Below are 24893 nucleotides of genomic sequence, written 5' to 3'. Positions count from 1 at the left end.
AAAGACAAGAAAGCAGGGTGCACTCTTGAACGTAAATGGAGTTTGAACCTGAATCTGAGAGCATTGAGATTGGTGAAGAGTGGCAGGAGATTATGCGATTTGGAGGAAAGTGACTGTTAATTTTGTAGTCTTAAAATGGATATAAGGCAAGCACTGAGTGATGTACTTCAAATGTATTGTCTAACCTATGTAAGTGTTCTGTTGGATTCGGTTTTGATTTTAAAACAACTTGTGGTCTTTAAATTTTTTCCTTTTTTAATTCATTCCCAGGATTCAAAAGACCAAAAAGCTTTAGAATATATAAAGCAAAAAGTCTTCACGACTTCCTGCCTTCCCATCTATCTCCACAGAGTTAACTTCATTTAACTACTTTGTTGTACATTCATCTGTCTATCTGTTGGCATTATTTATCTAATTTCTGTATGTATAACTGGGAATATATATTCTTTCCTTTCCCACCGCTCTTATACAGAAATACTCATGTATAGGGAGCTTTTTTAATACAGCATCATAGCATTCCTTTGTGCATGTGTACAATAATTTAGTTTAGTCTTTTATTAAAAGACCATTGCATTGGGGCTCCTGGGCGCCTCAGTCGTTAAGCATCTGCCTTGGGCTCAGGTCCTGATCTCAAGGGTCCTGGGATCAAACCCCGTATTGGGCTTCCTGCTGAGCACGAAGCCTGCTTCTCCCTTTCCCACTACCTCTGTTTGTGTTCCCTCTCTCACTGTTTCTCTGTCAAGTAAATAAATAAAATCATTAAAAAAAAAAAAAAAAAAGACCACTACATGATTTGTAGTCTTTTGCTATTACAGTACTGTAATGAGTAATTTTGTGTATACCTTTTTTGGTCTTTGTGGAAGAATGTCTGTGGGAAAATGAATTTGTAAAATTATATCAGATATTGCCTAACTTCTATAGGAATTGTTCCCATTTTTACTCCCATTAGTAATACATGAGGATGTTTCTTCTTAGACTTTTCCACAAAGTATTTTTATCAAATTTTGGGGTTGGCCTTATGAATGCTGTAAAAATGATGTGCCAGTGTAATTTTTAAAAATTGAGGTGAGGGGCGCCTGGGTGGCACAGCGGTTAAGCGTCTGCCTTTGGCTCAGGGCGTGATCCCGGCGTTATGGGATCGAGCCCCACATTGGGCTCTTCCGTTATGAGCCTGCTTCTTCCTCTCCCACTCCCCCTGCTTGTGTTCCCTCTCTCGCTGGCTGTCTCTATCCTGTCGAATAAATAAATAAAATCTTTAAAAAAAAAAAATTGAGGTGAAATTCACTTAACATACAATTAGCCTATTTATTTATTTGGTTATTTATTTATTTATTACAATTAACCATTTAAAATTGTACAGTTCAGCAACTTTTAGCATGTTCACAATGTTGAATGTTGTGCAACCTCTTCTCTCTAGTATCAAAATGTTTTCATCACTCCAGGAGAGTACCTCATATTTATCAAGTAATCATTCCCATTCTCCATTCCTCCTTTAGTCCTTGGCAAGTTCTAATCTGCTTTCTGTTCCTATAGATTTGCCTGTTTTGGTCATCTTATATAAAAGTAGTTCTACAACTTGTGACCTTTTGTGTCTGATTTCTTCATTTAACCATAATGTCTTCGAGGTTTATCAAGGTAGTGCCATATATCTGTAATTCATTCCTTTTAATGGCTGAATAACATTGGGATGTAGATCACAATTTTTAAGTTTATTCATCTGTTGATGGACATTTGAATTATTTCCACCTTTTGGTTATTGTGAATATTGTTACTGTAAACATTTATGAACAAATTGTGTTTGAGTGCTTGTTTCTTGATTTTGGTGGGTAAATATGTAGGAGTGGAATTGCTGGATCCTATGGTAATTCTGTTTTCCTTTTTAGGGAACCATCAAATTGTTTTTCACAGCAGCTGTAGCATTTTATATTCCTCCGAAAAATGTTATGGGGATTCTTATTTCTTCACCTCCTCTCTGTACTGTTTTCTACAGTGGCTGCACCAGTTTACATACTCACCAACCGTGCACTAGGGTTCCCTTTTCTCCACATCCTTGTCAACACTTGCTGTTTTCCAATTTTTTAATTTTAAGTGTCCTAATGGGTATGAAGTGGTATCTTCTTGTGGTTTTGATTTGTGTTTCCTTAATTATCAGTGATCTTGAACATATTTTCATGTGTCTCTTGGCCATTTGTATATCTTTTTTAAAGAAATGTTTATTCATGTCCTTTATTCATTTCTAAATTAGATAGTTTTCCTTTTGTTGTGCATTGTTTAGGGGTCTGTATATATTTTGAATACTAAGCTCTTATCAGATACATAACTTGGAACTACTTTCTTCCCCTTTTGTAGCTTTGTCTTTTCACTTTCTTAAAGATGTTCTTTCATACTCAAAAAGTTTTAAATTTTAATTTAGTCCATTTCATCTGTTTTTATTTTTTGCTCATGCTTGTAGTGTCACATCTAAGAATCCATTGCTAAATAAAAGGGCATGAAGATTTATCCTTATGTTTTTTTCAAATTGAGACAGTCCCCTACTTACTATGGTTCAACTTGTGATTTTTTTTTAAATCTATTTTTAAAGATAGATTTATTTATTTTAGAGAGAGAGGTGGGGGAGGGGCAGAGAGAGTGGGATAGACAGTCTTATGCAGACACCGTGCTGAGCACGGAGCCCAGTGTGGAGCTTGATCTTATGACCCTGAGGTCACTACCAAAACTGAAATCCAAGAGTCCCATGCTTAACCAGCTGCGCCACCCAGGGACCCCTCAACTTGTGATTTTTTTTTCACTCTACAATGGTGCAAAAATAATATGCATTCAATAGAAATTGTACTTTGAATTTTGAATTTTGACCTTTTCTCGAGCTTAGAGATATGTGATAGGATACTGTCTCCTGATACTGGGCAGAAACAGTGAGCCACACCTCCCAGTCAGCCACGCAATACTGATGGTAAACAACCAATACACTCAAAAACCATTCTTTACCTCTACAGTCATTCTCCTTTTCACATTCAGTAAATTGCATGAGGTATTCAACACTCTATTATAAAATAGGCTTTGTATTTGATGATTTTACCCAACTGTGTGCTAAGGAAGTGTTCTGAGCTAGACTAAGCTATAGATATTCAGTGGGTTGGATGTATTAAGTGCATTTTTTTACTTAATATTTTCAGCTTACGTACGATGGGCTTATCAGGTTGTAACCCCATAAGTGAAGGAAAGTGAAGGAAAATCTGTAGTTTTACAGTTTTAGCTTTATAATTAGGTTGTTGATTGTGGTTAATTTTTATATATGGATGATTTTAATTTGTATTTCTCTTGTGAGTGAGGCTTGAGAGCTATTTCTATTACCTTTTCTTTGAATTCTCTGTTCCTGTCCCTTGCCAGTTTTCCTTTCTAGTATCTTCTTAGTTTCTGAAAAGGCATTTAAAAACTGGATTTTAAAACATTTTGATAAAAGTCATAGAATGATCTTTTCTTAATATGATTAATGAAGAAGGCACACTGTCTTTCACATCAGTGGAATATAATAGAAATCCAGAAATATACCCAAGTACTAGTGAAAATTTAGTAAGTGTATCTTAAAACATGTGAAAGAAGAGAGGCAAATTGCATCTACACTGAGATATCATTTTTCACCTATCAGATTGATAAATTTAAAAATTACAAGAATACTCTGTTGGTTAAGCTGTTAGAAAATAGACATTGTTACATTGTTTCCTGGAATAAAAATTGATACATCTCTGATGGAAAGAGATTTGGCAATATCTACCAAAACTACATTTGTTTTTATCCAGCCATCCTACTTCTATAAATTTGTCATGAAGATATGCCTCCAGAATTAAGAAAATACAGGCACAGGGTTACTTAATACAATATTATTTGCTATTGCAAAAATTTTGGAAACAACCTAAATACTCATATATAGGAAAATGATTAAGTAAATTGTCACAGAGGTACACAATGGAATTTTGTAAAAAATTCCACTGTGAAAAAGAATGGGAAAGATCTCTGTGGACTGATGCAGGGAGATTTTCAGGATACATTTTTAAGGGCGAAATGCAAAGTGCAAAAGAGTGTCTACAGTATGCAACTTTCTTGGGAAGAAAGAAGGGGAAAATGGAATATACATATGTATACCTTCTCTTGAGCAAATGGAAACAGAGGAAAGACCAAACAGAATATTGACTGGCTATCTGCAGGGTGTGTGTGTATGTAAATGAGGTGGAAAGTCTAGAGGGAATTGGGGTGAAAGGGTGATACTTAATTTGAATATGCCTTCTTTTAAATTGAAGTATAGCTGACATACAATATTAGTTTCAGGTGTACAACATAATGGTTTCAAATTTATATACATTATGAAATGTTCCCCATGATAAGTACAGTTGTATCTCTCAAGTTATTGTACAGAGTTATTACAGTATTATTCACTATATTTTCTATGCTGTATTTTTCATTCCTGTGACTTATTTTATTTTATAACTAGAAGTTTATACCTCTTAATCCCCTTCACCTATTTCACCTAATTCCTCCCCCTGCCCCTTTGGCATCCATCAGTCTTCCATATTTACAAGTCTGTTTCTGTTTTCTTTGTTCATTTGTTTTGTTTCTTAGGTTTCACCTATATGTGAAAATACCTTAAGGTATTTCTCTTCGTCTGACTTGTTTCAGATAGCATTATACCCTCTAGGTCCAGACATGTCATATGGGATGTCCATCAATTTGCCATGCTGATGGCAAGATTTCATTCTTTTTTATGGCTGAATAATACTCTGTTGAATGTGCACGTGCATGTGTGTGTGTACACACACACATTCTTTATCCATTCATCTATCGATGGACATTTAGGTTGCTCCTATATCTTGACTTTTATATAAAATGCTGCAGTAAACATAGGTGTGCATATCTTTTCAAATTAGTGTTTTCATTTTCTTCAGGTAAATACCCAGAAGTGGAATTACTGGATCATAAGGTATTTCTATTACTAATCTTTTGAGGAACCTCCACACTGTTTTCCTTAGTGGCTCACCAATTTATTATTCTCACAATGCATTAGGGTTCCCTTTTCTCCACACTCTTGCCAATACTTGTTATTGCTTGTCTTTTTGATGCTGGCCATTCTGGCTGGTTTGAAATGATACTTCATTGTGGTTCTGATTTGCATTTCCCTGATGATTAGTGATGTTGGGCATCTTTTCATGTGTCTGTTGGCCATCTTTATGTATTCGTAGGAAAAATGTCTGTTGACGTTCTCTGCCCCTTTTTAAATCAGATTGTTTGGGGATTGAATTTTATGAGTTCTTTATATATTTTAGACATTAATCCTTCATCAGATATACGATTGCAAATATTTTCTTCTATTTGTTACATTACCTTTTTGTTTTATTGATGGTTTGCTTCACTGTGCAAAAGCTTTTTAGCTTGATGTAGTCCTCATTGTTTATTTTGCTTTTGTTGCCTTTGCCCAAGGAGATAGAACCCAAAAAATACTGGTAAGACTGGTGTTCAGAGGTATACTGCCTATGTTTTCTTTTAGGAGTTTTATGTTTTTGGGTCTTACATTTAGGTCTTTAATCCATTTTGAGTTTATTTTTGTATATGGTTTAAGAAAGCGGTCCAGTATTCTCTCTCTCTCTTTCAAATAAATAAATCTTTTAAAAAATTTTTAAAAGAGAAAGTGGTCCAGTTTTATTCTTTTGCTTGTAGCTGCCCAGTTTTGTCAACATCATTTATTGAAGACTATCTTTTCACCATTGTATATTCTTACTTCCTTTGTCATAGATTAATTGACCATATATGCATTGGTTTATTTCTGTACTCTGTGTTCTGATATGTTGATCTGTGTATCTGTTTTTGTGCCAGTACCATACTCTTTTGATTACTGTGGTTTTGTAGTATAGTTTGAAATCAGGAAGCCTGATACTTCCAGCTTTGTTGTTCTTTCTCAAGTTTGCTTTGACTGTATGGCATCATTTGTGGTTCCATATGAATTTTAGGGTTCTTCTAGTTCTGTAAAAAATACTATTTGTATTTTGATAGGGATTGTATTGAATCTGTGGATTGCTTTGGGTTATATGGACGTTTTAACAATATTAAATCTTTCAGTCAGTGAGCATGGTATATCTTTTCATTTGTTTCTGTTGTCTTCAGTTTCTTTCATCAGTGTTTGGTAGTTTTCAGAGTATAGGTCTTTCACCCCCTTGGTTAGATTTATTCCTAAGTGTTTTATCCTTTTTTGCTGCAGTTATAAATTTCTCTTTCTGCTAGTTACTTATTAGTGAATACAAACGTAACTGATTCTTTATATTAATATGGTATCCCGCAACATTACTGATTCTGTTTATTCGTTCTAATGGTTTCTTGATGGAGTCTTAGGTTTTTTTTATATATAGTGTCATGTCACCTGCAAATAGTGACAGCTTAATTCCATCCTTAACAATTTGGATGCCTTTTTTTTCTTTTGTAGTGTTTGATTGCTGTGGCTAGGACTTCCAGTCTATGTTGAATAAAGGTGGTGAGAGTGGTCATCCTTGTCGTGTTCCTGATCTTGAAGGAAAAGCTTTCAGCTGTTTATCATTGTGATGTTAACTGATTTGTCATATATGACCTTTATTATGTTGAGGTGTGTTTCTTCTATATTCTGTTTAGAGTTTTTATCATGAATGGAAGTTGAATTTTGAGATGATCACAGGGTTTTTATCCTTTTATTTTGTTAATGTGGCCTATCACATTGATCTTGCAGATACTGAACCACGCTTGCATCCCTAGAATAAATTCCACTTGATTATAGTATATGACCCTTTTAATATATTGTTGAATTTGGTTTGCTAATATTTTGATCAAGATTTTTGCATATATATCCATCAGGGATATTGGCCTGTAATTTTCTTTAGTATCTTTGTCTGGTTTTGGTATATATGTGATGCTGGTCTTGGAGAGTGAATTTAGAAACATTTTTTTCCTCCTGAATTTTTTGGAATAATTTGGGAAGGATAGGTATTAACTCTTTTTAAAATGTTTGGTGGAATTCACTGGTGAAGCCATCTGATTCTGGCCTTTGGTTTGTTGGGAGTTTTTGATTACTAATTTAGTTTCATTACTAGTCATTACTGATTCAATTTCGTTACTAGTAATCTGTCCAGATTTTTGTTTTTCTTCCCAAGTCATTCTTGGAAGATTGTGTGTTTCTAGGAATTTATCCATTGCTTTTAGGTAGTCCAGTTTGTTGGTGTATAATGTTTTGTAGCAGTCTCTTATTCTTTGTATTTCTGTGGTGTTAATTGTAATTTGTCTTTCATTTCTAATTTTTTAAAGACCTTTCTCTTTCTTTTGATGAATGTGGCTGAAAGTTTATCAATTTTCTTGATCTTTTCAAAGAACCAGTCTTAGTTTTATTGATCTTTTCTATTGTTTATTTAGTCTGTAATTAAGTTTTTTCCGCTCTTGTTCTTATTTTTTTCTTTTTACTAACTTTGTGCTTTGTTTATTGTTCTTTTTCTGTTTCCTCCAGGTGTAAGTTTAGATTGTTTGAGCTTTTTTGTTGTTTGTTTCTTGAGGTAGGTTTGTATTGCTATAAACTTCTCTCTTACAACTGATTTTTCTTTTCTAAATATTTTGAACTTCTATATTTCCAATTTCATTTATCTTGGATATATATATTTTTAAAGACACCTTTATTCAGCGTCATGATCAGACTATTACATTTAGCAATCAATAATATGGGTGCAAAAAAAAAAATCTACATTTAAACCCTTTGTTGGAATGCTTTACACTTTCTGTAGAACAGAAACTAAAATAACCTGTTATTCAATTAGTCACAAATACAGTCCTCGAGTTTTTTGCCCATACACATGAGTATTGTCTAAAACATGTCTTCTTTGTTGCAGCTAGGCCCTGCCACCACTGTGCTTGGCTGAGTTCACAAATCTGTTGTAACCTGTAGCTTCCCTGTCACTTCTCTGGCTCTCCTCTCCTGCTGAGCTTTGTTTCCTGGGAGTAATTAAAACCTTCTGCCACTGCCATAGCTACTGCTGCTGCTGGAACTGCCATAGCCACCTTGGTTTTGTGATTTGGCAAAGTATTGGCCTCCACCACCATAGGGGCCAGAGCTTCTGCCTCCAAAATTTCCTCCTTTCATGGGTCCAAAATTTGAGGGTTGATTGTTGTAATTGCCAAAATCATTATAGCTTCTGCCACCTCCAAAGTTGCTTCCATCATTACCAAATCCGTTATCCCATCCCAACTGCCACCATATCCACCACCACCTCAACTGCTGCCAAAGCCACCTCACCCATTGAAGTTCCCTCCATGACCAAAGTTGTCATTCCCACCAAAACCACCTCCATGACCACCACCAAAGTTTCCAGAACCACTTCGACCTCTTTGGCTGGATGAAGCACTAGCCATCTCTTGCTTAGATAGGGCTTTCCTTACTTCACAGTTGTGGCCATTCACAGTATGGTATTTTTGAATGACAATCTTGTCTACAGAGTCGTGGTCATCAAATGTTACAAAAGCAAAACCTCTCTTTTTGCCACTGCCTCGGTCAGTCATGATCTCAGTCACTTCAATTTTCCCATACTGTTCAAAATAATCTCCTAAATGGTGTTCTTCAGTGTCTTCTTTAATGCCACCAACAAAAATCTTTTTCACAATTAAATGGACACCAGGTCTTTGAGAATCTTCTCTTGAGACAGCCCTCTTTGGTTCCACAGCTCTTCCATCCACCTTGTGTGGCTTTGCATTCATGGCTGCATCCACCTCCTCCACAGTGGCATACGTGACAAACCCAGAGCCTCTGGAGCGCTTGGTGTTGGATCTCTCATTACCACACAGTCCGTAAGCGTTCCCCATTGCTCAAAATCGCTCCTCAGACTCGCATCGGTTGTTTCAAAGCTCAAACCTCCGATGAAGAGCTTCTGCAGCTGTTCAGGCTCTTTGGGAGACTCTGACTTAGACATGATGGTGGTGGGAGGGGAGACTTTAACGATGCTTACTCGCAGCGTCCACGGGCAGAAAGGAGTAATCTAACGAAAGTATCTCTATCTCGGATATTTTCTGATGTACTTTTTTATTTCTTTGTTGACCCATTGGTTGTTTAGTAGAATGTTGTTTAGCCTCCAGGTGTTTGTGTTTTTTTCAAGGTTTTTTTTTTTCTTGTAATTATTAGTTTCATAGTCTTATGATTGGAAAAGATGCTTGGTATGATTTCAGTCTTATTAAATTTATTGAGACTTGTTTTGTGGCCTAACATGTGACCTATCTTGGAGAATCTTCTCTATGCACTTGAAAACTGTGTATTCTACTAAATTTTGGTGGAATGTTCTGTATATATCTGTTAAGGCCATCTCATCTATTGTGCTGTTCAGAGACGGTGTTTCCTTATTGAATTTCTGGTTGAATGATTTATCCTGTGATATAAGTGATGTGTTAAAGTCCTCTACTATTATTGCATCAGTGTCCGTTTCTCCTTTTATATCTCTAAATATTTGCTTAATGTATCTTGGTGCTCCTGTGTTCAGTACATAGATATTTAAAATTGTTATATTTTCTTGCTGGATTTATCCCTTTATCATTAGGTATTGCCTTTCTTTGTTGCTTCCATCTTTGTTTTGAAGTCTGTTTTGTTTGATATAAATATTGCTACCACAGCTTTTATTTGGGGGGGTCTTCTATTTGCATAGAATATCTTTTTCTCTTTATTCACTTTCAGTGTGCAGGTGTTTTTAGGTCTGAAGTGAGTCTCTTGTAGTCAGCAAGCATATAGATGGGTCTTTTTTAGTTTACGTTTGTCCTGTCTTTTGATTAGATCAATTCAGTCCATTTGCATTTAATGTGGTTATTGATAAGTATGTTCTTAATACTGTTTTGTTAACTATTTTCTGGTTGTTTTTGTAGTTCTATTTTGTTCCTGTCTTCTCTTATTCTCTTGCCTGTTGATTTGATGACTTTCTTTAGCATTAGGCTTTTTTCTTTGTCTTTATTTTTTTATGTCTATTGTAGGTTTGGTTTGTGGTTATCATGAGCTTCATATATAACATCCTATATATGTAACTGTTTATTTTAAGTTGATGGTTACTTAAGTTTGAACACATTCTAAAAGCATTACATTTTTACTTCCCCTTCCATGTTTTATGTATACAATGTCATATTTTACATCTTTGTATTTTGTGTATTCCTTAATGAATTATTGTAGGTAAAATTGATTTTAGTGTTTTTGTCTTTTAACCCTCGTACTAGCTCGATAAGTATTGATCTACTTCATTTACTGCGTTTTTACTTTTCCAGTGAGATCTTTTCTTTTCACAATTTTTATACTTCTAGTGGTTTTTTCTTTTCCACTTAACAAAGTTCCTCTAGAATTTTAAGACTCATTTAGTGATGAGGAACTCCTTTAAACTTTAGTCTGGGAAACTCTTTATCTTTCCTTCAGTTCTGAATGATAACCTTGCCAGGTAGAATATTCTTGGTTGTAGTTTTTTCCCTTCAGCACTTTGATTATATCACACAACTTCTTTTGGCTTGCAAAGTTTTTCTTGAAAAATCGGTGTCCTTGTATGTAACTAATTGCTTTTCTCTTATTCCTTTTAGGATATTCTTTAAATTTTGCATTTTAGTTATTTTCTTACTGTGGATCTACTTGGGATTCATCTTGTATGGGGCTCTCTTTTCTGTCTGTACCTGGATGTCTGTTTCCTTTTCCAGGTTAGCGAGGTTTTCAGCTATTAATTTTTCAAATCAGCTTTTTGCCTTTTTCTGTCTTCCTTTGGGACTCTTATGTGAATGTTGGTACTCTTGACATTTAACCAGGGTTCCCTTAATTTACTCTCAGTTTTTAAATTCTTTTTTCTTTTTGCTGTTCAGTCTGAATGTCTTCCAGATCACCGATCCATTCTAAATCTTCTAGTCTGCTGTTGAATCCATCTAGTGTATTTTTCATTTCAGTTACCGTATTCTTTGGCTTTGATTGGTTCTTTTTTATATTTTCTATCTCTTTGTTGAAGTTCTCACCGAGTTCACCCACTCTTGTCTCAAGTCCGGTGAGAAAGTTTATGACCATTATTTTGAATTCTTTGCCAGGTAGATTGTTTATCACCATTTCATTTAGTTGTTTTTTTGAGATATTGTCTTGCTTTTTCATTTTTCTGTCTCTTCATTTTGTCTTATTCTGTGTGTTTTGTTTCTGTGTATTAGGTAGGTCAGGTACATCTCCTAGTCTTGAAAGTAGTGACCCCTTCCCAGGGCAAGAGTTGCTTTGGAAGGGTGCCAGGCCTGGCCAGGGCTGCCTGTCAAGTGGACAGGGCAATAGTCACTTTGTGGGGACACTGGTTTCAACTGAGATTGCCTGCTGGGTGTGACTGAGCCAAGAGGCGCTTTGGTGGATGCCAGCTGGTGCCAGTCCCCAAAGGATCGCCAGGGCATGACATGGGGTGCCAACAAGACAGATGGATAGTGTCAGAACTGGCTCTTCTCATCTCATTGGTCTACCTAGGCTGAAGGAGAGCCGGAAAAATGGTGCCTGCCAGCACTTCCACTTCTGAAGAAAGTTCCTACAGATTCCTGCTGTTTTGGCACATGCCCTAAAATTAGTCAGTAAGTTGTCTTTGTGATACAGGGGCTTTGCAAACTGCTGTCTCAGTGCTGGATCTCAGAATGAGTGATATACTAACCCATTAGAGCATTGTCTCAATTTCCTGTAGCACTCCTGCTCTTTTAGAGTTAAGCCCTTTTTCAAAAGGGCTTTTTCAAAGCCAGACACTAATGGGGCCTCATCTTCCTCATGTAGTTCTCCAGGGTGGGGATGTGCCTGATACGAGCCTTGATCCCCTCAGTCCTCAGGTAATACTTCTGTGCCTATGATATCCTTCTTGCTTGTTGGGCTGTTTTACTTTGTTTTTTGTTGTTGTTGTTTGTTTCTGATTGGATTTTTGCCCCTCCTATCCTTCTTAAGGTGGTTTTTTCTTTATTTCTTTAGCCCTGGAATAGCTGTTTGGGCTTTAGGTCGTTTTCAGAGTGAGTTATAGTATATATAGTTGTAGCCTTGGTATGTCTGTAGGAGGAACTTAGTTCAGGATCCTCATACTTTGGTATCTTCCCAAGGTCCTGGAATGTACTTTGGAATAGTCCTGACTTTTAGAGTTACCTTAATGTTTCACATACTCAGAAAAGCCAAAGAACAGTTGTAAGGAAAATCCTAAATTGTATGCAGATGAAATAGATAACCATATACTTTGCCATACCATAAATAACATACCCACACTGAAGAGTGTTAAAAAATACTAAGTAAAGTAACTTTTGAATTCAATTTTTGGGCTTTAAAACTAATGGAGAATGTTTGAGGAAGAACACAGTATTTGCCTAGTCTCAAAATGTCTTCTTGCAAGTTGTCTGTTATTTACAATGGGTAAAATAATAACCTTATAGTGTATAAACAATAGGTACCACCATAACCAAATGAAGAAAGCAAATATTTCCGGTTGTTGACCTAGTTAATAACATGGGCTTCCTAGAGTGCACTTAGAAGAACTTCACTTCACTTCCATGGTTTTCTTGCTCAAAGTGCAGAGCCTAAATCTACTCATGGGGAAACATCAGGCAAGCTCACATTGAGATATATTCTTTAAAATTACTGTACTCCTTAAAAAATCAGTTGTGAAATACAGCTTAATGACTCAGAAACTGTTAGATTAAAGACTAAAGAAACATGACAACTCAATGCAGTGCACAATATTAGATTTTTCTTTTGACATAATGGATGTTATTGAGACAAGCACTGACATCTGAATTAATTCTGTGGCTTAGAACATATGTATCACTGTGTCATTGTTAATTTCATGATTCTGATGATTATACTGTGGTTGTATAAGAAATTGTTTTCATTGGGGAAAATACACACTGAAGTATTAAAGAATAAAGGGATACATGGAGAGTGAAAGAAGGATGAAACAAATGTAAAATATTTACATCTGGGAATTCAGAAATGCTCTGTACCTTTCTTACAACTTTTGTGTAAAAGTCTGAAAGTCAAAGTAAAAAAAATGAAAGGGAAAAAAGTTTTTAAATCATAAAACTAACATTATGCTCAAGGGAAACTGGTGGAGTCCTTTTCACAAAGTCAGACAAGGCAAAGTAACCCACTCACAACTCCTCTTTGATACTATGTTGATGATACAAGTTAACACATTTAGACAATGAAATGAAGTAAGTATGGTATCTAATTCAAAATACTGTTGAATGTTTAGAAAGTTCAAGAGAATTTGCAATATTAATACAAGCAGTAAAATAATTCAATAAATTATTGGGCTTATAAAGTCAATATAGATAAATTAATATATTTTGTTTATATAAGAATAGCCAGTTAAGTAATGGAATAAAAGACCCCCACTTCTTTAAAGTTTTTATTTAAATTCCAGTTAGTTAATATATAGTGTAATATGAATTTCTGATGTACAATATAGTGATTCAGCACTTCCATACAACACCTAGTGCTTCTCACAGTAAGTGCATGCCTTAATCCTCATCACTTCTTTCTTTCTTTTTTTTTTTAATTTTATTTATTTATTTATTTATTTATTTATTTATTTATTTATTTATTTGACAGAGAATGAGAGAGACAGCCAGTGAGAGAGGGAACGCAGGCAGGGGGAGTGGGAGAGGAAGAAGCAGGCTCCCAGTGGAGGAGCCTGATGTGGGGCTCCATCCCAGGACTCTGGGATCATGCCCTGAGTCAAAGGCAGACGCTTAACAACTGAGCCACCCAGGCGCCCCTCTCATCACTTATTTCACACACACCTCCCCCACCTCCCCTCTCATAACCATCAGTTCTCTATAGTTAAGAGTCTGTTGTTTGGTTTTCCTCTCTTTCTCTTTTCTTTTACCCTTTGCTTGTTTGTTTTGTTTCTTAAATTCCAGGTATGAGTGAAATTATATGGTATTTGTATTTCTTTGACTGACTTATTTTCCTTAGCATAGTACTTTCTGGCTCCAATCCATGTTGTTGCAAATGGCAAGATTTCATTCCTTTTTATAGCTGAGTAATATTCCATTGTATATATATACCACATCTTTATTTATTCATCAATCGATAGACACTTGGGCTGTTTCCATAATTTGGCTCTTGTAGAAAATGGTGCTATAAACGGAGGTGCATGTATCCTTTTGAATTTGTATTTTTGTATCCTTTGGGTAAATACCTAATAGCACAATTCCTGGATCCTAGGGTAGTTTTATTTTTAACTTTTCAAGGAACCTCCATACTGTTTTCCTGAGTGGCTATACCAATTTGCATTCCTACCAACAGTGCAAGAGGGTTCCCCTTTCTCCACATCCTTACCAACACCTGTTGTTTCTTTTGTTGTTGATTTTAGCCATTCTGACATGTGTGAGGTGGTATCTCATTATAGTTTTGGTTTGTATTTCTCTGATGAATGATGTTAAGAATCTTTTATTTATCTGTTGGCCATCTACATGTCTTTTTTTCAGAGGATGTCTATTCATGTCTTCTGTCCATTTTTTAATTGGAGTGTTTGTTTTTTTGGGTGTTGAGTTTTATAAATGCTTTGTATGTTTGGATATGTCATTTGCAAATTTCTTCTCCTATTCCATAGGTTGCCTTTATCTGATATATCATTTGCAAATATCTTTTCTCATTCCATAGTTGCCTTGTAGTTTGATTGTTTCCTTTTCTGTGCAGAAGCTTTTTATTTTGATGAAGTCCCAATAGTTCATTTTTGCTTTTGTTTCTCTTGCCTCAGGAGACATATCTAGAACTAAGTTGCTATGGCTGATGTCTAAGAGGTTATTGCTTGTGTTCTCTAGGATTTTGATGGTTTCCTGTTTCACATTTAGGTTTTTCATCTGTTTTGAATTTTATTTTTGTGTATGGTGTGAGAAAGTGATCCAGTTTCATTCTTTTGCATGCTGTTGTCCAGTTTTCCTAACACCATTTTTAGAAGAGATTCCCCCCCCCCCCATTGAATATTCTTTCCCGTTTTGTTGAAGATTAATTGACCATATGGTTGTGGGTTCATTTCTTGGTTTTCTGTTCTGTTCCACTGATCTGTTTTTGTACCATACTGTTTTGATCACTACAGCTTTGTAATATAACTTAAAGTTCAAAATTGTGGTGCTTCCAACTTTGCTTTTCATTTTCAAGATTGCTTTGGCTATTCGAGGTCTTTTGTGGTTCCATATAAATTTTACGATTGTTTGTTCTAGTCTGTGAAAAATGCTGTTGGTGTTTTGATAGGGATTGTGTTAAATGTGTAGATTTCTTTGGGTAGCATAGACATTTTAATAATATTTGTTCCTCCAATCCATGAGCATGGAATGTCTTTCCATTTGTTTGTGTCATCTTCAGTTTCTTTCATCAGTGTTTTACAATTTTCAGAGTACAGGTAATAGATTCTCCCCCCCCCACCTTTTTAAGATTTTATTTATTTATTTGAGAGAGAGAGAGAGAAAGAGAGTGCATGCATGATGGGGGGAGGGGCAAAGGGAGAGGCACAATCAGACTCCCTGTTGAGCTTGATTCCATGACCCCAAGATCACAACTTGAGCCAAAGTTAGACGCTTAACTGACTTTGCCACCACGGGCGCCCCTAAACTCCCTTTTTAAGATACAAATGGGAAAAGTGTTGGAAATTATTCAGTTGTACTCTTCACTTGATTGTATATATGAAGTTGAATTTCTAATGCATCAACGATTTAAATATAAAATCAACAAATAGCAGAAACAAAGACAGAAACGATAGATACCAGTAAGAAGAAAAGCACCAGAAGTAAACATGGAAGAATTCCTTTATTAAGTGGGAAAATCTTTTATTGATGTGACTCACAATTAATTTTGACTCATAATCTGTAAAAGAAAATAATATATATAAAAACATATAAACCAAAAATTGGTAAGTTAAAAGAACGCTAAAATATGTACTGCAAACTTTACATGGAGGGCGCAAATAAGGACAGTCAAAAGATAGAACAAATGGGGAAAATTGTTTTTTATTACAAAGGCCAATCACTCTATTATATATTTGAGGTAAGACTTGTGTTGAAATCTTTGCATTGGACTCCTTGTGTTGAAAAGCGTTTCTCAAATTTATATTGGTATTCTGTTATATCAGCCCATTTTTTTCTAAAACTATGTAATACAAGAGCAAAACGATATTAAACAATCCACTGAAGTGGGACGAGAATCAGAGAAGAGAATAAAAACCACAAACCTTTTTTTTCTAGTTCCTGGCTAGAAGGGACACCCCCTCCAATGGCATGACAAATTGTAATGTCATGTCATGAGTAAAGAGTCTGGGAAGCCCCTCTTTATTGTGGCTCTAGTATCATTATGTTCTCATCTTTACCCTGTAGTCTAGTGGATGTTATTGGCTTCCTACTTTAGCTACCTTAAGTTGCATCAGCACCCCTATTTGTTTCTTTAACTCTGCCCACACATTGTAGTCTTGTTAAAAATCTCTTTATTTGAACCATCTGGAGTGAATTGTATTTACTGCTCGGAATCCTCAGAATATAATGACTAATTCAGTGTGTAATTATAGGATGTATTCAGTATCAGTGGAGTAGGAAGGATGGGGATTGAAAAGTTGATTTAAATAATATTGACTTGGGGCACCTGGGTTCTCAGTTGGTTAAGTGTCCTGTTGATTTCGGCTCAGGTCATGATCTCAGGGTCATGAGATCAAGCCCCATGTTGGGCTCCATGCTCAGCAGAGTCTGCGTGCCCCTCTCTCTCTGTTCCTACCCCTGCTCACACACTCATGCGTGCATTCTCTCTCTCAAATAATGAATGAATGAGTGAATAAATAATATTGACTTAGGAGTGCATTTTAAGCTGTATAACTTTATAAACTTCATAGGAATAAATTCTGAGGAAGCTAAGACAACACAGATTGATGGAACATGTTTATGATATTATGCATGACAAAGATACATTATCCCTATATTTAATATATTATTTTTAAATGCCCCTTTGGTACAGGTATATGTATTCGGGTATATGCTAATATCAGTATATAACATATTTCAGAAATATATATCAGGGATATTGATAAATGGGGTTTTTTTGGACAAATGTCAAAATATATATAAAATAAATAAATAATTGGTAAATTAAAAGAACACTAAAAAATGTACTAGAAACTTTACATGGAGGGTGCAAATAGGGAAGGTCAAAAAATAGAACAAATGGGGAAAACCTCTTTTTTATTACAAAAGCCAATCACTTTATTATATATTTGAGGTAAGACTTGTCTTGAAATCCTTGCATTGGACTCCTTGTGTTGAAAAGCATTTCTCAAATTACTTTTACTGGTATCCTAACATTAGTCTCAGTCTCTTTAGAAGATAGGAACCGGTGTTTGTTATGTGTTTGTTATATATTAATCAGTATGGTGTTTCAAAGTTTGGTTTAATGAATTCTTTGTCTCCTTATATGCACAGTGTGTATAGATAGATAGATAGATAATTCAATAATGCTTTTCTTAAATCCTTTTTAATTGTAACATCTTATATATACAGAAGAGTACATAAACTGTAGATGTACTGGTTAAATAATATTTACATTATGAATCCCAGTGTTACCAGTACTCAGCTCAAGGAAAATAACATTGCCATAACATTGCCAGGACTTCAGAAGACTCCTTCTCTTATGTCTTGTGTGCCCCCCCTCTATCACAACCACCTCCATTTTCCACAGAGATAAAAATATACTTTGATTTTGTGATAATTATTTCCTTGCTTTTCTTTATAGTTTTACCATGAGTGGATCTATCCTTAAAACAGTTTAGTTTTGCCTTCTTCTTTAGGTAATTAACTGTTGTTCTCTTTTGTACATAATTAACTCTACCTACTCTTTGTCTTGCTTTTTTTGCTCAGATATTCTTTTGATTTATGAGATTCATTTATGTTTCCTGTACCATATTTCATTAATTTTTCATTGTTTTAAGGCAAACAGCTCTTTGGTGTGGTGGGTTTTCCCATGCATTGTAGCATGTTTAACAGCATCTCTGGTCTCTACCAATTAGATGCCAGTTACACATTCCTGTCTCTCCTCCCACACCTGCTTCTCTTGTTTTGACAACCAAAAATGTCTGCAGATAATGGTAAATGTCCCCTTGGGTGCAAAATTTCTGTACTATGAGAACTGTCCTAAAGTATTTACCATGTGAAAATACTAGTTCATTTAAATTTCCTACACTTGAAGGAAGTTGGGTTGTTGCTTTTGGATAGGACGAACAATGCTACTCTAAGCTGTCTTTGGCACATGTTAATTCAGTGTCCCTGTGCACAAGATGCTGTAGTGTGTGTCCTGAGAATTGAAATTGCTGGAGTGTAAGAGATGCAACTTTTCTAGGTAATGCCAGACTGTTTTCTGAAGTGGTTGTAGAAATTTCTTGTCCTTTTGTATTTTCATGTATATTTTAGATTGTCACATTCCACTTAAAAAACCTTGTTGGAGTTTTGAATAGAATTAAATTTAATTTGTATAATAAATTTCTCAACCTCCATAATGTTGACATTGGGGCTGAATAATTACTGTTGGGGGAGCTTTCCTGCATTGTAGAATATTTAGCAGCATCTCTGACCTCTATCCCTAAATGTCAGTAGCATCCCACCCTAACCTTCAATTATTCATATCTGTGGGGAGTGGGAAGCAAAAGTTGAGAACTACTGCTGTATAAGAGAAGGGGTGAATTTACATCTTTATAAAATCAAGTCTTCAAATTCATGATCATTGTGTATATTTCTCCATTTATTTAGATCTTTATTTTGTTCAGTATTTCATAGGGTATTTTTATGCATGAGTGAAAAGGTTTTATACATCTGTTATTAAAATCTGTAGTTTCGGACTTAAACATTTTTAAAAATTATTATAAATAGTGTCTTTTTAAAGTAGGCTTTATTTTTTAGAGGAGTTTTAGGTTTACAAAAAAATTGAGCCAAAATTATGCAGAGTTCCCTCTTCTCTCTGCCAGTTTCCCCTATTATTAACATCTTGCATTAGCTTGGTACATTAGTTACAATTGATAAACCATTATTGATACATTATTAACTAAGTTCATAGTTTACATTAGGATTATCTCTTTGTGCTTCAAAGTTCTAGGGTTTTTCAAATGTATAATGTTACATATCTACCATTATAGTATCAAACTGAATAGTTTTATTGCTCTTAAAAATACCCACTGTGCTCCTTCTGCATATCTGTACCCACCCCCAAGTCTCTACCCCTCATTCCTGCGTACCCCTGATTTCTTTTCTTTTAATGTTAAATCTAACACGCCTTCCTGAAATGAATTCACCTTGATCATGATGTATTTTTAAAATTATTGGTTGGTTTTGTTGGCTAATATCTTGTTTAGGATTTTTTTGTATTTGTATTCATCGATGAGATTGGCCTGCAATTTTCCCTTTCCATTGTTTCCATCTCAGGTTTTATTATCAATTTGCTAACCTTATAAAATGGATGGTAGAGAAAATATATATATATATATATATATATATATATATATATATATATATTTATATATATATTTCTTTTCTTTTCTTTTCTTTTTTTTTTTTTTTTTTTTGGTTTTCCTGGAAGAGTGTATGAGATTGGAATTGTTTCCAGAACATTTGGTAGAATTTGCTATTGAAACCATATGGGCCTGAATTTTTTTTTTTGTTTTTGTTGGAAGATTTAAACTTCTGATTCAATTTCTTTAGCTGATTTAGCACTATTCAGGTTTGTTTGTTTTTGACAAGCTGTATTCTATAGGAAATTATCCATTTCATTTGAATTTTCACATTCGTTTAATATGGTTATTTTTAATAGCCCCTTATATTTTTAATGTGTATAACTTCTTGGGAGATTCCTTGTCATTAGTTCAATTCAAAATATTTTCTTTTTTTATTCCTTATTTATTTATTTATTCATTCATTCATTCATTCATTCATTTTTTTAATTATGTTCAATTAGCCAACATATAGTACATCATTAGTTTTTGATGTAGTGTTCAGTGATTCATTAGCTGCATATAACACCCAGTGCTCATCACAACATGTGCCCTCCTTAATACCCATCACGTGGTTACCCCATCCCCCCGCCCCACTCCCTTCTGTAACCCTCAGTTTGTTTCCCAGAGTCCAGAATCTTATGGTTTGTCTCCCTCTCTGATTTCTTCCCATTCAGTTTCCCTCCCTACCCTGATGGTCCTCAGCGCTATTCCTTATGTTCCACATATGAGTGAAACCATATGATAATTGCCTTTCTCTGCTTGACTTAATTTCACTTAGCATAATCCCCTGCAGTTCCATCCATGTCGATGCAAATGGTAGGTATTCATCCTTTTTGATGGCTGAGTAATATTCCATTATATATATGAATCACATCTTCTTTATCCATTCATCTGCTTAAGGACATCTTGGCTCCTTCCACAGTTTGGCTATTGTGAACATTGCTACTGTGAACATTGGCAACAAGACAGGAATCAAAATGTTTTCTAATTGTTTTTTTCTTTGATTCATGGATTATTTAAAAGCCTATTTCTTAACTTCCAAACGTAATTTTCTGGTTAACTTTTGTTATTGATTTCTTCTTATCTTAGTTGAACTTGAGGCCAGAGAAAATGATCTGTGTAGTGTTAGTCCTTTTTGTGTAGGTCATGTGGTCAGTGTTTGCAACCATTTTATGTGTGCTTGAAATCTGTGTTTATTATGTATTTTCTAAATGTAGTTGTGTCCATCAGGTTAAGGTTGTTCTATAATTGTGTTGAAATATTTCATATCCTTTTAATCTTTACTTTTCTAGCAGTTACTGAGAGAACTGTTTTTAAATCCACATCAAGGTTGTAGGTGTATATATTTCTTCTTTATTTCTCCTTGAAGGCCTTCCCCTTCCCTCATCCTCTTTTTCATGTCTTCTCCTTCCCCCATCACGTGCTTTGTTAGTAGGTGCATATAAATATTCAAATATTTCTTACAACTCAAATGTTTTACATTTATTTAATGATCCTCTTTATCTCTGGCAGTGCTTTTTTCTAAAATTTTATTTATTTGAATATTAATGAAGCTCCTTTTATGGTTTTTGTGGCCCAGCTTTTTCTTCTCTCTTTTCATTGTTTTTGTATCCTCACCTCTTAGATGCCTTTTGTAAACAACATATAGACAGATCATATTTTTTTTATGCAGTCTGAAAACTATTTTAATTATATCACTTAATCCTTTTTACATTTAATGTAAACATTGGGTGTTTGGATTTATATTGAACTAATGTTTGTTGTTTGTCCTGACTGCTCTGTATGTTTTCTTGTTTTTTTTTTTTTCTTGCCTTTAGAGTCTTTGAATTCAAAAGAATTCATTTCCACCCTCTATTTATTTGGACATCTTTGTACTCTTTACATGCATTTAATGGTTACCCTAAAGATTATAAAAGTCATACTTTTATTGCACAATAGCACAATCCAAAGGTAATTACCACCTCCATCCTTTTCCCAGAAAGGACAAGGAACTAGAGATATAATTCCATTTACCTTCTTCCTTGTGCTGTAATTTAAATCTATTTCATTTTCCCATAGTCATTATTATTAAAAAAAATCAAGTTATTGTTGTTTTAGCTTTACCTGTGTACATGCCATTTTATTTGTTCTTTTTTTTTTTTTTAAACATTTGTATATCTGAGGTCACTTCTGCCTAAAGTGCAGCATTTAGAAATTCCAATGAGGTTTTATTGGAGATTCTGTAGACTCTGTTGGACTTTGTCTGAAGATTTGTTTAACTTGTCTTTATTTCTTAAAATATATTTTGATGGGTATATTGTATAATGTTGGCAGTTATTTCCTTTTAGTGCATTGAAGACATTTCACTGTCTTCTGGCTTGTATTGTTGAGAACTGGGAATAATAATTTTTTTCTCTTTCAATACTTATTTTTCCCAACGTTTAAGGTTTTTCTTTGTTTCTGGTATTCTGTAGTCTGACTATATTATGTTCTATAGAACATATTTCTTTGGATTGGTGTCTTTCATTAGTTACCTTTTTAAATCCTGCTGCTTCTCATTTTATTTCTCTTCTCTTTCAATAATTTTGTTTAAACCTTGCATATTGTCTTCTATGTACCTATTTGCATTTTGTAATTTCTGTGCTGCTAGAATTCTGTATAATATATACCCTAAATTCGTTTACTTACTTTTTTTTCATCTGTGACGATCTATTTCAGTTACCGTATTGGTCTTTTCTAGAAATTATAGTCAACATGGGTCTCTCTCGCTCCTTTTTTTAAAGATTATTTATTAATTAGAGAGAGAGAGCACAAGCTGGGGCGAGGGGCAGAGGGAGAAAGAGAAGCAGACTCCCCGTTGATCAGGGAGCCCAACGCAGGGCTTTATCACAGGACCCTGAGATCATGACCTTAGCCAAAGGCAGACACTTAACTGACTGAGTCACCCAGGCACTCCATATGGCTCTGTTCTACAGAAAAAGAAGTCAATGGAATTGTTCCCTATGAATATTCATTCAGTCTTATATTTTCCTTTTTTTAACATGGGGAATTTTTTTTTACAGTCTCTATCTAATAATTCTAATACTTCAAGTTTTAGTGAGTCTGTTTCTATGGTCTTTCTTTTGTTTGTTCTTTTGCATATCATCTTTCTTGATGTGTTTAGTTACTTTTTGTTCCAAGCTCCACATTTTCTCTCAAGCTTATTTGAAGCCTAGGATAAAGGTACTTTTCCTCTAGAGAAGATTTAAGATTTGCTTGACACGTGCCCAACAGTACTTCCAATTGAGGACTACTTGCAACTAAGTCCCATCTGAAGTTTTCTGTATCAGATCAAGTGAATTTAGAATATTTGTGAGAGCACCAGTGTTTGATTACTATCTCTCAGGTATCTGTCTCCTTCTACACAGCATTAAAAAAAGCTTTCTTTATAGACCACAGAATATAAGGTGTTAGAAACTCTTACAAATGAAATCTTTTGAGCCCCCACTACATAAAAGAGTTGTTCTTTTAGACCTTTCGCCTCAGAAGTCCCAACTTGTGCATTGTAGTCTCACTAAATATTATCAGAGAAGTGATTTTAGTGTTCTTTCTGTATTTTGGTTTCTGCTTTTAGTTTGTTTTTATCCTACTAGTTCCCACTACTTCATAAGGTTTTTAGATGCTTTTCAAATGTTTTTCATATTTTCATTAGCATTTCAGAAAGAGGGTTTATATAAAAATATTGCTTATAATACTAGCCTAATCAGAACTTTTGTATAGCAATTTAAAGTGATTTCTTCCCTTGAATAATTGTGTGTGTGTGTGTGTGTGTATGTGTGTGTGTAAATGTAAGTCATAATTTTGAAAGTTCCGCACTTTGGACATATTTTGCATATTTATGTTTTCTATTGTTGTAAGGTAATTTCTACTTTCATGGACTTCTAATCTCTTGAGACTCATTAAAGTCTCAATTTTGCATTATTCTTATGTTTTTGGAAGAGCTTTCAAATGTAGAGACATACGTAGCTACTATTTTAGGAAGAGTGCAGTGAAACTCACAGGTAATCCTGATAACTTTATCATTTAGGAAAAACTGTTGCTTGTGCAGAGTATAGGATAAAAATTATTAAAATAAGAGGAGAATGGAACATGAACTATTTTGGTATATTTTATCCTCCTTTTTCTAGGTCCAGTGGGTTTCTGAAGAGTGTGTGTGTGTGTGTGTGTGTGTGTGTGTGTGTGTATACACACATACATCAAATTTGTGTAACCTAAATTATTCTTTAAAAATATTAAAAGAATCACATAAATATAGTCAACTGATTTTTTTCTTATGAAGATACAAAGGCAATTAAATGAAGAAATAGTCATCTTTTCAACAAATGGTACATGAACAGTTGGATATCCATGTGGAAAAAAATGAACTTAAACACAGATCTAACCCCTTTGCACAAAACTTAACTCATCTTAAATGTAAAACTCTAAATTTCTAAAATAAAACATAAGAGAAAGTCTATATGACTTTAGGTTTAATGACAAGGTTTTGAGGTTTTTAAAGCTGTAACGACCAAGAGCACAATCCATGAAAGAAGCAATTGGCAGGTTGGACTTCACTGAAATTAAAATTTTTTCTGCTCCACAAAATTTAAGAAAATTAAAAGAAGAGTCACAGACTGGGAGGATATATTTGCAAGACATATGTATGATAAAGGATTGTATTCAAAATACACAAAGAGCTCAATAAACTGAATGATAAGAAAATAAATACCCAATAAAAAAGTGGGCAAAGACCTGAACAGACATACCACAGAAGATACACAGATGGCATATAGACATGTGAAAAGATGCTCAACATCATTTGTCATAAGGGCAGTGCAAATTAAAACAATAAAAAGATATTACTACACAGCTATTAGAATGGCTAAAATACAAAAAACTGGCAATACCAATCACTGTCAAGGATGTGAAGCTATAGGAAATCATGGTTGATGGGAATGCAAAATGGTATAGCCACTTTGGAAGACAGTCTAATAGTTCCTTACAAAATTAAACATACCCTTCCTGTAAAATACAACAAAAATAAACAGGTATTTACTAACTGATTTGAAACATGTCCATACAAAACCTGCATGTATTTATAGTAATTATATTCGTTAGTTTCCAGAAGCTATCTAGATGCCCTTCAGTAGATGAAATGGATGAACTGTGCAACATCCATACAGTGGAATACTATTTGGTGGTAAGAAGGAATGAGTGCTCGTGCCATGCAGAAAGCATAGATGAATCTTAATAGGTGTTGCGGAGTGATAGAAGCCAGTCTGAAAAGGCTACATACTACGATTCCAGATTATGTCACATTCTGGAAAAGGGTAGATTGTAGAGATAATAAACAGATTAGTGTTTGCCAGGGTTTTAGGGAGGAAGGAC

At 34.6% G+C, this 24893-nt stretch overlaps 1 protein-coding gene and 1 pseudogene across 3 annotated transcripts in view; one reads left to right on the top strand and one right to left on the bottom strand.

The window, feature by feature from the left end:
- Positions 1-24893, top strand: part of STAG1 (STAG1 cohesin complex component) — a 418952-nt gene that overhangs the window by 192430 nt on the left and 201629 nt on the right. The gene's annotated exons all lie outside the window — the stretch shown is intronic.
- LOC123788407 (heterogeneous nuclear ribonucleoprotein A1-like) lies at positions 7787-9002 on the bottom strand (annotated as a pseudogene).

This window comes from Ursus americanus, chromosome 20 (genome assembly GCF_024610735.1).
Source record: "Ursus americanus isolate L20-20 chromosome 20, mUrsAme1.1.p, whole genome shotgun sequence".
Lineage (NCBI taxonomy): Eukaryota > Metazoa > Chordata > Mammalia > Carnivora > Ursidae > Ursus > Ursus americanus.
The sequence above is the reverse complement of the archived record's forward strand: the minus strand, read 5'-3'. Positions and strand labels throughout refer to the sequence as shown.